This window comes from Pseudochaenichthys georgianus, chromosome 13, assembly GCF_902827115.2.
Source record: "Pseudochaenichthys georgianus chromosome 13, fPseGeo1.2, whole genome shotgun sequence".
NCBI classification, from domain to species: Eukaryota; Metazoa; Chordata; class Actinopteri; order Perciformes; family Channichthyidae; genus Pseudochaenichthys; species Pseudochaenichthys georgianus.
The window spans coordinates 32,856,547-32,862,004 of NC_047515.1; positions in this window are offsets into that span (position 1 = coordinate 32,856,547).

A 5,458-nucleotide genomic window follows, 5' to 3' on the forward strand; every position below is an offset into this window, starting at 1 on the left:
AAAAGGTAAAACTTTACACACCTTCACACACCCCACATCAATGTCATCATTATGTACACAGGGCTGCATCCATGATACATGATCATATCTAAATACTTTAACAGTGTGGGACTTTTCAAGGTCTGATTAGCATGAAAACAAAAACACACAGCCTTTTCTTGGTGAAAGCGAGGCTTGTAGTGAACCAATGTAAATATCAACATCATTCTATTACATTACATTACATTGAGCGATGAACATGCTTTCGTTACAGATAAGGAAATAACCAGAATTGTAGGCATGACCATGACGGCTGTAAGAGGATGCTGTGAGCACAATTAATGGCTTTCTAAATCAAAAACTGTATTCAGCATTGTTCCCTTTGCAAGTATTTGGTGATTGATGTATAGTATAAAACGTACATGGCCTGGGTCCAGATCCTAACTCAACGTTGACTAGAGTACTTTTCTCCTCATCTCCCAAATGATGTCATCACTTTATAATGTGTACACTGTATGCGCCAGGCATGCTCCGTATCATTCTACTCAGTTGTTTTTAATGGATCGCTTTGATCCCTTTGGCAAATCTGCCTTCCCAATGGTCCCTTTGTCACATCCCAATGATAATTTGATGACATCATCTGTGTGGTTTGATAATGAATAATCACCCACTTAATCAGTCGCTAGGCTGTTATTCCATTGTTAATTAAACATAACTGAGTGAGACAGCAGTGGAATCTGTGATTCTGTTTCTGAAAAGAGAATTATGTAAACATTTTCACGAGATTGTTATACTGGAGTCACTGAAAATCGCCACAACCCTTCTCTCGTACCACAAGTACCGGTAGTTCAACTGAATTGGAAATCAGCCTCCCCACAAATGGTGTGCCTAGACACAGTTGTTCATTGGGAAGTGGACAATTTAAGTGCCATGCATGTGTCTGGAGCACTCTTGAAGAGTATCAAGCTGTAATGAGATTTAAAGGCATTGATAACCCAGCCCCTCCATTTCAGCCCTTATCATTTTGTAACCCAAAATAATGTATCCTCTGCAGCAACCTCGCCACCTGAGTCAGGTGTGAACAGAGGTGCATGAATGGGAAATAACAGCCAATGATAAGGAAATTGCCCATGAGAGCATCATGATCTGCAATTTCACTCCTAAACTTACTACAGCAGTGAAAGTCTCCTGAAGATCAGGGGGAGAATATTGGAGGAGTGTCAGCAGTGTTATCACAGATATGGTCTCTAAAGTAATGGGCCTATCACACCACTGCTTGCAAAGAAAGATTTATTGTCGTTGAATTATTTTTGCATTATCTGTTGTTTCCAACTGCCATCTATCTCAGTTGTTTTTTTCCCTTGAGGATTTTGGCTATGCGCCTGTTCACAGCTCGCCCTTCTACTGCTGCTCCAGTGGAAAGTGTTATTGCACTTTCTCCTTGGATGATGCTGTTAATGCACCATAATAATATCATTTATCCTTGACTAATTTCATAGTCTCTTCCCAAGAATCGAAGCTAATGCATTGCACCGTGTTGTATCTTATCTACCTGACTGTTAAGGTCTTGCTCCTGCGATGTGTTCCTTTTTAATCAGTTTAACCTCATTAACGCACAGGTTATCAATGAACACCCTGACAACTGCATGGGTTATCACACATGTAGGCAGTGAAGGAATCTAAACAAATCCCTTTGCTGCACTAACAATTTACCCTTTTCTTCTCGCCGTGCTCACACATGAGAAGTGAGGAGGACACAAAGAATTTCTTTAGAGCTGATGTATTTGGATTTTCCCCTCTTTCATTATTTCAGCACGCACATTGTACTTTGAGGATTTCTACATTTGTCTACAGGCTTCCTGATTAGCTTTGGTACCGTCTTGAATGAATCTTTCTTTTATCCCTTTCTTTAATAACAAAACAAACTAAACTGTCATGTTGCTTTTAATTACCCATACCCTTCAGATGCAGGATTTCCCTCTGCACAGTGTCATTGTGTCAATCCCCCATTATATATTGTGTAAGTAAATTAGTATTAAAACTGTTATACACACCAAGTAGAGTATGTTCATTTTATATTGATAGTGTGACAACTAGGGCTGCTCGATTATGGCAAAAATCATAATCTCGATTATTTGGGTCAATAATTGATTTTACGATTATTAAAAACGATTATCCATTTATTTTGAAAACATCAATTTATTGGAAAAAAGTTGATTACCCTGAACTTTAAGTATAATTCAACTGAAAAACCAATAAAAAAAATAATAATAAAAAAAAAAAAAATAATAATAATATATATAATAATAAAAAATAATCGTTTTATTTCGATTACGTTGTTTTCTTAATCGTTGCAAGCCATAATCGTAATTGCGATTAAAATACGATTAATTGATCAGCCCTAGTGACAACCCTACACATTTGAAATTAAACCCTACCTCGAGACTTTCCTCTTGGTTGGTTGTTACTCCAAACAATTTACACATCAGCTCTCTTGGAGTGAAGCACACATTTTTTGCTCTAGTAATCTAGTGCCAAGTTTGAAAGGCATTGCTATCACCTGCCCAAACAAACCAAACTGAAGGAGTAAACAATCCAGAGCTCAAACAAAATGCTTGGCAGCAATCGAACACATCCTGGGCTGTACACCTTGCTTCTCTCTCCGTTTGTGACAAGTGTTGAGTCACCAAACCTTTAGAATATCCATCCTCTGCCAGTCTCAATATCCTCGTGACAACATGGACGTCCTCAGCTGATGAAACGTAACTTCACAACATCTCCGGCTTCACCTTAATCTGAGAGTCTCCGTGGCGCTAGACACCCGATTAGCCGCAGTGGAAACTGATACATCATAATCTGAAAGAAGCTGGCCAACAGTTCATGAATGAAAAGTATTAATACCTGGCTGTCATGACCCTACCTGCTCAATTTGTCTCTTCTCACAGCTGGTCCATCATGGCATTAAGATCAAACGGTTACCTCAAATTACCTCCCCCTTCAATCTTCTTTCAAATGATTCTGTACTGGTAAACCTAAAGAAGAAGCTACACATCTGATGGATCCCAGAGAAAATAGTGTCCCGTTTCATGCAGTATGTTCCTAAATCTTAGGTATTGTGTTTGTAGAATCCTGCCCTTTCTATCTACTTAAGCATCTTTTAACGTAGGCTGCCCTTGCTCTTGGTGCAGTCAATCGCTCCACCCATGTTTATAAAATCCTACGTGAGATGTTAGTTTTGTCAGCTGATACAGAGCTGCCACAGACACCAAACCACTTTCAATCATCTCTGGGCGACAAGTCTCTTAGCAGGAGCTTCTACTTGATTTCATTTATCATCGGCCTTGAATCATAACAGGCCTGTCACTTTCTGTGGCAGTGATAACCTACTTTAGATGCTCCCACACGCTACAGAATCAAATCTGTCCATCTTATGATTTGCTCTGGTCTCTCTTCTCTACCGGCTCTGCGACAACAGCTCTGCGTACACACTGCTCTCTGCCAAATAGAGAGGTCAAATCATTTCAATCTAGGGTTTAACGTAAGAGAGTGACTCCGTGCATCAAGAAGTGATCACTGGAGATATCCACCAGAGCACTGCTGCCCTCTACCTGCGAGGATAAACATCAAAATGTATACAGTTATGATGAAAACATCCATCCAAAAAAGTTGGAAGTGCACGAGTCTGCCAATTTGAATAGATAATGTATTCCAGTCTATTATGCCAGGTGAAGCTGGCAGAGACACAGGCATAGTTGAGGATAAACATGAAATCAAAGTGTGAGAGAAGTTGCCGGCTGCAGATACAGTATGTGTGTGCCAAACGCGTTAAAAGTTCAAATTGGGCCTCAGGAATGATGAGTTAAAAAAATAGAATAGAAAAAGAGACACACTTTTAGGGCCAGAGATCCATGTTCCTGTTATTTCCACTGCACTTCTCTGCTGCTGGGTATATTAACTTACAGCGTGTGTGTAAAGAAAACCAAACAAGCCTGCAACCTTCACTGTGGAAACAGAGGAGTGTGACCTGTGCTGGGTGATTTATTCCCCGGCTGCTGCGTTACAATCATTCGCTGTAATCTTGAGTAAAAATAGGTGGATATTTCAGCATGCTCTGCGGGCAGTCAGACCTTTTTAATAGTTCAGTCACCTCTCATGAAGACAGGCTGGAGAATATATCTGCTGCTGGCCTTATCGTGGGAGGGGATTGCCTTAAGATGAAGTGGAGACAGTGCTGCTGCACTTGCCCTTAGCTCTCGCTGTGTTGCTCTCTCACTTTCTCACACACACACACACACACACACACACACACACACACACACACACACACACACACACACCATCCCCAATATGTCCCTATGGAAAGGACCTCAGCACATTTATCAAGTCCACACTCCCCACTGAGCCAAATTATGCTGTGCCATGATGTGCATTTTGCTGTTTATGTTAATACCTCCTATCAGCCAAGTGTGTGTCAGCACAAACTTCCAGCTCCCCCGCTCCAATTCCGATTACTACATTATCCAGACTTAAGCAGGATTAAGTTGAGGCGCCTTAAATGAACTTCACCTCATTTATGTTACGAAAGGCCTCAATCAGCCCGGTACAAGCAGAATCCATTAAACGCACCGTCTTATTAAAAGAGTTGTATTTGCCCACGATGGTGTAAGGAGCAATTCATCAACGAGGTAAACCGTCTGAGTCAGCACATTCTATTGATTAATTTGTGCTGAAAGGGGTTCAAGGAGGACATAATTCATTGGCAGAAGTTTGGTGGTCATAAAGACACTTAAAAGTGCATGAAAAGACTTCGGCAGCATACTAATCGTTCATCAAAACAGTGATCCTGTTTGTTTGATGGCAACAATAAACATTATAGAAATAAAACTGTTAATATCCACACAGACACGTTTCCTCGGTTACATTTTTGCAAACTCAATATTAAGAGAACATCTTTGCTAAACACATATTTGAAAGGTTGAGGGTCAAATGTCAACAATTTAATGAAAGATGTTTCTCTGACAATCTCAACGCCTACTCTAAGATAGTTCACTGGCACTGCTATTGCGAAGTGATTACTAGCACTAAAGTCAAACTACTGTTAATAATATAATTTAATATAAAATTGAAATTGTTACAAAAATAGATTTAATGTAAAAGGTAAGCGTTGATGTAGCTATTTTAAATGTGTACTTCACAGTATTGTCGGAAACTGTGAGATTCAAATGTAATAAACGAATAATCAGGTTTACAATAACACATTCTAATAAATGTGTTGACACAATGAATGTGTCATTAAGTGATTTTAACAGATTCAAATAAATATATTTAATGTGTGCGTACGGTGTAAGACCCCAGTCAGAAAACAGCTGAACCATGTCAGCCAGGTCATGCAAAGTGCCTTGTTGCTGAAGGGCTAATTACCCATTGTTAGTTGGAACCAAACATGAACACAGAGCAGGAAGTCAGTGAAGTTTCATGA